This window comes from Rhipicephalus microplus, chromosome 2 (genome assembly GCF_043290135.1).
Source record: "Rhipicephalus microplus isolate Deutch F79 chromosome 2, USDA_Rmic, whole genome shotgun sequence".
NCBI classification, from domain to species: domain Eukaryota; kingdom Metazoa; phylum Arthropoda; class Arachnida; order Ixodida; family Ixodidae; genus Rhipicephalus; species Rhipicephalus microplus.
The window spans coordinates 50,812,950-50,823,217 of NC_134701.1; positions in this window are offsets into that span (position 1 = coordinate 50,812,950).

Genomic DNA, 10,268 nt, shown 5'->3' on the forward strand with positions numbered 1-10,268 from the left:
TCATTGCGTACTGACTGAAAGTTTTTGTTTACTTTTTGTTTTAGGTGAGAAAATTATTCACTAGTTATCTTCGGCTTATCTAAGTTATCTGTGTGCATGCACGTGTTCATACCTTTTAACAATGGATCCTAGCATGAAATACAAGCTGTGTGGAAGCGAGGAGCATTTATAGAACATATTAAGCTTTGTTTACACTAATTGAAGTGATTTATTAGGGAGTATTAGCTTGGGTCCCTATCAAAATGTCGAAAAGCAAGACGCCGATTTATTAAAAGGTCGAATGTCAAAAAGCTGAAAAATTTAAATGCCATAGAATAGAAACACCTAAAACAACGAATGCTGGAAAATCAAAATGCTGAAAAGACGTATCGCCGAAAATTCCTTGAACCATGCACGCGAATACCCCCGATTCGGAGGGAAATGGACGAAGATGTGGCGGTGTGTGTTACCAAAAAGGAAAACCAATACTTTGTTGCAGTTGTGGTTATGTTTATGTTGTTGACAAGAAGGTGTATTCTAGGCACTATTGGAGGGGCGAGAAGTGAAGAGACTGCAACGCCAGAGTGACTGCCGGCCTTCCTGTAGAAGGTACTCGCATGACAATATCGAAGAAAGGGATCTACGACAGCCCTGCAATTTTGGTTTATTGCTACCATGAAGAGGAAGCAAGCCAGACTTGGAGACATCATCAAGGGAGCGACAACCCCCCTGCTTACAGAGCAAGCTGTTTGCGATAAGCAAGAAATCACTCTGATGTGCGATTGGAGGTGGAAAAATTTATAGTTTGCTTTTTTTATGAAGGCTTGAGATAAATGTAAAGGGACAACTGGAAATGAGGGTGAACGAGTGTGCTGGCGTAACCTCTAATTTAGCTAGATACTTCATCTTTCAGTATAGCTAGGTGACGCAGACATTTTGATATTTCGGCGTTTGGATAGTTGGGTGCTTTGATTTTTTGACATTTTACACTTTCGGTATCTTTTAATTTTTTGGTGTTCTAAATTTCAGCATTCCAAAAGTTCGTCATTTTAATTTTGAGCATTTTGAGCGCCACATTATTATGGCTTTAGTCAACAATAAATGCGAACCCTACCCAGGTGCATTTAAACCAAGTGCAGCTCTCCGCTTACCGGGAAGCGATACCAACCTGTGCGACAAAAGCAAAGAATCCATAAATTAAAAAAATGTTGCATGACAGAGAAGTCACAGTTATGAACTAACTGAATAGTATTTGAGAGACCATGTTTAATTAACCAGTTAATCATGTGTTGGTTTATAAGTGCAACTTATCTGCCGCGAAGCATACCTGTTTTTATTTTCACGGATTCTTTGCATGATCGTTGTGCTGTATCAATTCATAAATCTACGGGTGTAATTAACGATGAGCTCGACACGTCGGTATCCTTTCAGAGTGTCACAAGATGTCCACGTGGTGCACTCTAAAAGTATTCGAATTCCTCATTGACTAAAGCTAATACTTGCACGGAAATAACTTGAATAAGTACTTAGAGAGCTGGATATGCTGTCTAGATGTTTCTCGTATCTGCTGAGCTTGCACTTAATGCTAGGACGCATTGCTTAAGGTATCAACCAACCACCTTCATTTAAACACGTTCGAGGACTGGGATCAGTAAAACGCCAATTCAAAATTTTTTAACTCACTAAAAACAACAAAAAAAGCTTTTTTGAAAAAAAACTTACAGTCGGTGCACAGGGCAGGCTGCTAGCAAATGCGCTAAGTATATTTCGGTCTGGACACATCAATATTAAATTTAGAACCTAATGCGGCACGTCATTGGCTCAACATCTTTCTGCAGAGCACCACAGTCTAGATGGTGATGGTCTATAAGTCCTTCAATTAGCAGAAGTGGTCTCTTATAATGTGTTTTACTTTTCCAAGTGTGTCAGGCGTATAGTCTTCTATGCAGCCCCCTAGAATAAGGTTAATTCAAGGACTCATTGAAAGAGATACAAGCTAGTTTTCTCTTTGTACCAGCACCCAATAGCACATCGGCACTACTGCCGCGTGCTCCACGTAGCACCACTCAAAATTTTATTCAAAAACACCATGATGAAAAATAGCAATGGGCAAAGTGCATGGTTTAACCCAACACTCTCAAGACTAGATGTTTTCGTTACACCGGACGCACAGACAATAGCATAGAGGCCCTTACTTGCCGTCTTCGCACTCGCCAATATCAAGAGTTGCAACATTCAACATCTGTGCACCGGGCCCCAGTGCATAAATCGGGTTTTCAGCAAAAATATGTCGCTTCTTTTAATCAAAATATGCCGGAGAGAAAATTCCTGGTGATCGTATGCTTGGTAGTCTGTAGAAATTCCTGTAACTGCGTTGATACGGCTTATTGTACACCATTCTATAAAAGCGGCAGCGTGGCTTAACACTCATAAACCATGGAAAAGCGCAGACAGAGAACAAGTACTCCCACGAGGAAACTTAGTTTCGAAAATGTTGGAGCGATTTCATTTTTCTCGGAGTATCACTTCTAGAAGTCATGAGCGGCGAATAAATATTTGTAGTACTTTAACCCAAATATATGCGAGTAACAACCGCCTCATACCTCGGCTATATAATGAAAATATACTAGAATTGCAAGACTTTCGAAAAAAAAAAGCTATCGCATACACTGCACGCCTTTTTATAGTCTATGCACGTTACGTACGTCAATGCGACCACTACCAATTCTCTCTTGGAGCGAAACTGTGCGTGCTTATGTGCGTGTGTCTAAAAGATGTTAAGATCGGCCTCCTTGGTTGGGCGCCGCTTGGACGCGGGGGACGATTGCAGCTAAGCCTACCCTGATTTGTTCCGGATCAACGCTCTTGAGGTGGGCCAAAAGCGGCGACAACGCGAAAGTCATACTTCGAATTCCTTAGGGTTGTTGGCTCCCCTCGTCAAAAACTCTTCGGACACGCCTGACTGACTGAGGGCCTAGAAAGAGCTGTTTGAAATCGAGGCTGCTTGATTTGTTCCGCGTGCCACGAGACGCGCTGAACAATTAGCCGAGAGCTTCGGATCCCTCGTCAGGTATGTTTCCCACACTCTTTGGTGCTTGCAAGTCTTCCATTCTCACAAGCCCTTGCCTACCTAGCGCTGCAGACCCTATTTTGCGCATGCGGTGCAATGTTATTGCACAGAGATGTGTTGTGCGTATTATTGCACTGTGACCTACGTTATGTTTCTCTCTCGCCGTGTGACGAAGTGAACGTGCACGTTCTCTCTTTCTTGGGTTGAAAAAAAGGCAGTGTTTGACTTTCTCTCTCTCTCTCTCGATTTTTTAATCCTTATTCTCTGCGCCCTGCACTCCCTGCTGGGCTGCAGAAATTAGGCGCCTTCTTCTAACCACTACCCCCCCCCCCCCCCCATTTGGCCGACAGAGATGAAGACGACAATTTCTTCGGACTGCCCTGAACCAACGTTTTTAGATACTTTTCCCTGAACTGAATGAACATGTAGCCTGTCAGTCTACAGTGATCTGCAAGGCGGCTTTCCTGTAAGGTTTGTTTTCCAACCAAAAACTCTCGTTCATCTCGTTCACTGACTGCTTTTATTTCTCATTTTGAGAACGCGAGTACAACAAAATGTCATCTCTCCAAATTCTAGTGAAGGCACGCCAGCACAACAAGATATCAAAAAAAAAGGAATGGCAAAAACGAAATGAGTGAGAAAAGCAGCCTGTCAACGAGAGTTCTTGGTTGAAAAACTAACCGTACAGAAAAGCTGCATATATTTGCAAACTGTCCATTGTTTTCTCCTGCAGAGAATTTTTGGAAGACCAGGGCGTAAAGCGCGAGCACCGAGACGCTCTGAACCAGCTCTCAGAAGCTCCCATCATGCTTCGATGATGCTACCATCAACGTATATATAATATTTAATATTCATATGGATGTAAAACGGCATCATTATCAGTCCAAGATGGCAGCCTATGATCGTGCCCGAAACAGGGCGTATACACAGAAGAAATGAAGTGGTAGCAGTGCAGCACGAATGCAGCGCGTTAGGTGAAGATTTACACAATATTACATTTATTTTTTGTTAATTCGTCGAATATGTCATTTCATGCAGGGGCCGCCGAACTTGTGCCGCTGTTCATAGTGGTACTCTCGGTCACTGAAGCTGGATGAAGATAACTAAGAAGCCTGGTTTTTACTGTCCACATAAAATGTGAAATTAAGCTATAAATCAAGAAGAAAAAGAAAAGGACAAATCTGTGAAAAGTCGGTACTAGCGCATAAATGGCGCGCCGATTGCGCCGATGAAAAACGTCGTCGTTGGCGGCGGCGGCGCGCCGATCAGTTCGCGTCAACGGCGACGACGTGGCGAAAATTCTCGGCGGCGGCGCGCCGACCAGTCGGCGCACACCTCTACTTCTGGCCTGCTTTTGGTTCTGTGTGTGTTTGTGTGCCTTGAAGCTGTTTTCTCTCGAAACAAAACTCAGCGAGTGTTCAACGATTGCGCTTCACCGCCCTAATTTTTTCAAATCACCTTTCCAAATTGGTTCACGACGTTCAAAAGAATTGAACTTTTCTTTCAAAACAAAATCGAAGCACAGCAATAAAGCCGCAAGTACGATTCGCCGCCCGCAAGTACGAAGACTAGGAAAACGTGTGTACTACCCATCATTTCCATGGTCGCTGGACGATCGCAGCGCCAGAGTGCCCTCTAGTTAGTTTTGAGAAACTCTATGGCGCATTGCATATAGAGGTGTGCGCCGAGGCGATTTCGACCGGCGGCGGCGTGGAAGTCGTTCAGAGTCGGCGGCGGCGGCGGCGCCGGCGGCACGAAAACCGAAACTAAAAATTCAAAAGGTTCTTCTGCCACAGGTTACTGAATTAGTTGAAATTCAGGGATTTTCATCGAAATAGCACTAATGACACTACACAGATGTGTCGACATCACGATAAATGCAAAGCGTTTTATAAAATAGTTTTTATTTCGCTTTCATAATAAAATACGCGTATTTCAATATATGTCCATGTTCTACCCAAGGAGGATATAATTGGTTCTACCACGAAGGTGCAGCACTTTGCTTGTTTTTTTATTTAAGATGCAGCAGTTTGTTTCTGTTGTTGGCTACGTCATACTTCATGAAGCCTTTTTTCATTGAACATTGAGCAAGCACCGACGCACGTCACTCAGTTCACTTTTTCCGAATCAGATCTCACTTTTACTCTGTACGCTGCACACACACAAAAAAAAGAAGCACCTCTGCCACGAGTTTTCTTATTGCGATTGCAGAAAACCGCTTTTTTGAGTATCTGTCATGCCTTGAATGTTACTTTCCTTCAAACAAATCGACATACCTACTTTTCACAATATGAGAATGTTTTATGTAGCGGTACAAGATGCAGAATAAAACAAATCTGCGCATTTAGTCAACTAGTCCTCACCGCAGCGTTCAATGAATGAAGTGTAGACATGGGCGTGGGAGAGCCGGGTAGTGCAAAAGGGGCACTTGACCCCTTCAAGCCGCACCAGCACTTGCTTCCCACTCTAGCGACACCAACACGACCCCCTCCCTCAGCCATGATGCAAGTTGAAAAAAGGGTTTGCTTACCCCCAAAACAAAAACCTGTCGATGGCCATATGTGCAGATGAGAGCAAATGCAATATTTGCTCAGATACACAGTCCACACTGGTCACGACCTTGAGGGCCGTTGACCACGCCTGCAGAGAACGTTGACTCCCGACCCCTTTGTGCTCGGTCAGGGGAGGGGAACACCCCTTGCAAGTGGGCCCCATTAAAATTTCTCTTAAAAACGTCAGAAATAAGAATGCTTGATAAGTATGTATAAAACATTCAACTTTTAATGCTTTTTTGTAACGTGTACACGTGCTCAATATCCATCAGGTGTATGAGACAAATAATATCGCAACTGCCACTCTCGACTGGTTCCGGAAAAGACTCAATCGAACAATGCAATTACGAGTGCTGGGAACCTACGTTCGTTTGTCAATTTCATTTCTCGGCATGATTTTAATTGTTTTATAAACAAAAATAAAACCTGCAAAATATTAAAACAAAATGGCTGCTATTGCAAGATGTGTGTCCCCCTTCGAGATTTTTCTAGACTTACGCGTCCGCAAGCCACATCTGGTGTCAAAAACTTGCAAGTGCCCCCTCCCCCCTCCTCCCCACGACATCTCCCAATACCCCCTCCCCAATAAAAAGGCACCAATGTAGGCCTCCGTAGGCCTCCGTGATTGCCTACTGGCGCACGGTGGGCCATTTCGGTTGCTAGGACGAACAGTACCGATTTCGACATGCTTTATTGAAGGTGCTGAAGGATCAAGAAAAGGTCGATTGTTGTAAATTTCTTGAGAGTTCAATGATAGCTTCTTTGTGAATACCGTAGATTATTGAACCTCACTTTGCGTATAATGCTCCAAGGAAAAAAATGGTTTCGCCCTGTGTCACTGCAGAGCCAGAAGCCATCACATGGGCAGGCGTCATTATGCCTCTATATAACATTGCTAAGGTTCAGCACATTTGTACAAATAATTCTCGTTAATTGAACATTGAGTATAATTCTTCCTTGGATTACTATGTGTGAAACAAAAATTTGAAATTTAAAAATTCTCATTGTGGGTTTCTGCGGCAAAGACACATTGATTAAAACTGATGATTACGGAGCTACAGCAGAGGTAACATTCGTTATGTTTTTCGTTACGGTAATGGTAATGCGTTACCTTTTTTATGTATGTATATATATATATATATATATATACATATATATATATATATATATATATACATATATATATATATATATATACACATATATATATATATATATATATATATATATATATATATATATATATATATATATATATATATATATATATATATATATATATATATATATATATATATATATATAGAATGTGAAGCCGTGAAACGTTCCCTTTCTTTTATTAGAGTAACGAGTAACGTATTTAGTTACTTTTTACTGTAACGGATACAACCCTAAATATATAGACTTACAGGAGTAATGTCGGCCCACACCGTCAGTTGTGGTTGCGGTCTATAGGCTGGCTGTACACATTACATAAATATATTCCTTTCATCTAGCACGCTATATATAGTGATGGTTTGCTCGACCATTGATGATCTCGACCTTTGAGGAATACACAACAGCTTCTTAATAATATGCATATCATCCAACAGAAGCGTGCACTTCGTTTCGCTAAAATTTACAGTCAACGTGAGTGCTGTCGTCACGCCGTATGTTTCAGGTAGAAAGTTAGCCTACTCAAAATACCCAAAGATGTCGATCCACCTAGCAGCGCGTGGCTACCCGCTGACGGTTCTGTATGAAAATAGCGTCCACAGTGGAGCCTGTCGCATCTGCTGAAATTTTATCGCAACGTTATTATACTGCCACTTCGCTTGTATTTTTAAGTCACTGCCTAGCGCAAAGGCACCGCCATTGTGGTTCAGTAGCTAAGGTACTCGGCTGCCGACCTGCAGGTCGCGCGATCGAATCTCGCCTGTGGCGGCTGCATTTTCGATAGAGGCGAAAATGCTGTAGGCCCATGTGTTCAGATTTGGGTGCAAGTTAAAGAACCCCAGGTTGTCATAATTTCTGGAGTCCTCCAATTCGGCATCTCTCATAATCATATGGTGGTTTTGAAACGTTAAACACCACATATTGATCAATTGCCTTGTGCAAAGCACGCTTGGCTGTCTGCGAAAATTCTAGATCATTTTAGAATCTTCTGATAAGCTTGAGACACCTACAATACTGATGATGTTCGATGCAACGGGTATATATAGCGACGTATCTTCACGCAGATCATAGTACCGACGACCAATGCTCTAATTACCGCTATCTGCGTAAAGCGTGAATTTCTAGTACTTTGTACTTTTCTAGGCACACGTTCACGAAATAAAAAGTGTCGTCTTGAGGAACCCAAGTACCATATTCTTTGCCGTTGCAACCACGTGGATATGGTGAGATGAGAACGGTGAAATGATTGATACAAAACAGTGAGGTGGGGCGTGAGTACACGGCCAAGTTTTATTTAGGATGCGTATACCACAAGATATTTTCTTCTATAGAGCCAATATAATGCAGATTTGTTAAATTACTGTGAAGTTGAATGTCAAGAAAGGAAGGTCACGAACTAGGAAAGAGACAGTGGAGACGAAAAGTGATAGGTATCGACGTAAAGTTTGATCGGTCATTCCACGCCGAACGTCCAAGGCGTTTTGGTGACTACCTCAGGTGTATTCGAAAAATGTCGGGCTGATTTACTCCATGAAAGCAGTCTATTGTGAAAATGTTTTGCAGAGAAAAATGGTTTTGGTCATTTATATATGTGACAAAATACCGGCTATATGCTGGGCCCTATATCGAGTCCTAAGATAAAAGCACATTTACTGAGCGAGTCTATATAGGCTCCATTTATTTTGCCAACCTATGGTTCCGAATATTTAAAACCTCCTACTATGGCCGTATTGACGTTCCGGCTTGTAAAGCCGAAAAATTTATTTTTCAAATGATAAAACTGTTCATATCTCCCCCTTCCCGGAACTCCTTCTAGGTCCTTTGATAAACACCAGTCATCTATCTTTAAAAAATGCTTGGATATCAACTATTCATAACTCTCATTTAAGGACGTGGAAATGAAATGACCTTCACTAAATGACCGATGAGGTGAAATATTAACATTTGCGTGCTTGTGTGCGTGTGTCTGTAGATGTTAAGATCGGCCTCTCTGGCTGGGCGCCCCTTGGACGCGGGGAATGATTGCAGCTAAGCCTACCCTGATTTGTTCCGGGTCAACGCTCTCGAGGTGCGCCCAAAGTGGGGACAACACGAAAGTCATACTTCGAATTCTTTAGGGCTGTTGGCTCCCCTCGTCAAAAACTCTTTGGACACGCCTGACTGACGACTGCCTAAGAAGAGCTGTTTGAAATCGAGGCTGCTTGATTTGTTCGACGTGCCACGAGACGCGCTTGGGATCCGTCGTCAGGTATGTTTCCCACACTCTGTGGTTCTTGGAAGTCTTCCATTCCCTCAAGCCCTAGCCTGCCTAGCACTGCAGACCCTATTCTCCATGTGCGATGCAATGTTATTGCACTGTGCTGTGTTGTGCGTATTATTGCACTGTGACTTAGGTTGTGTTTCTCTCTCACCGTGTGGCGAACTGAACGTGCATTCTCTCTCTTTCCTGGGTTGAAAAGAAGGCAGTATTTGACTTTTTCTCGCTTTCTCCCTCTCTCGTTCTTTTATCCTTATTCGCTGCGCCCTGCGCTCCCTGCTGGGCTGCAGAAATTAGGCGCCTTCTTCCAACCCCCCCCCCCCCCCCGCCCCCAGTTCGGCGAACGGAGATGAAGACGACAATAGACCTCCACCAGGGTACATCACCGCGTGACGTCACCGGTGCACGTGCAAAGCGGTGGTTGGCAAAACACTCCTGCCGGTGCCTGTGTGGGTGCAGTCGCTTTTTTCTTCCTTTTGAAAGCGTAATCTTCATCTCACAGTGGCAACATTAGCTGTGGCATGTGTCAGAGAACATCTAGGTGTGTGATAAAGTGCGTGATGAAATGTTCGCTACGCTGGCCGGCTGGCTGTTTATCTACGAGAAGTGAACACACGCGGCGGTCTGTGCGAGGAACAGCGGCATCTTCTTTGAAAATGTGCAGTGTTGACGGTGACGTGTAGTGTGCGTTAAAAGGCATCGACAATATTGGTTCATCTTTACAGATGGTAAAATTGGGAATATTGTGCATGGTGTGTGCAGTGTGAATAATGCGATGCGTCCTGTTTGCGAAAACACTGGTATTCGTTGTGGGCCGGTTTCAGTATCAGATTGTCGTTATAACTTTACGATCTGACATTTTAGTCAAGGTAAAAATGCATTTGACGCGATTATCCGCGAGTGGGTACATCTCAACGTATGCGTGGCTTGCAGAAAAATAAAAGTACATGACCTCCTGGTGATATATACGACTACGCATGAGCTATAAGCATGTTGTAGCGTTGCCGAATCTGCATATATGCTTCACCACGGCTATAACTCGTAATATCGGATACTTGATATTTGTTAATGGAAACAGCGAAGATTTTGGTTTCTCATCTCTTTTGTACTTTTACGACTCGATCCTTATGAAGTGAAAATTCGCGTTAGAAGTTTGTGTATCAGGCCTAAAGGAGCGATAGGTACGAAAACACGTTATAGGTGTCAAATGCAGCAAGATAACTGTGCCAGATAATATTATATATAATATCAAGAT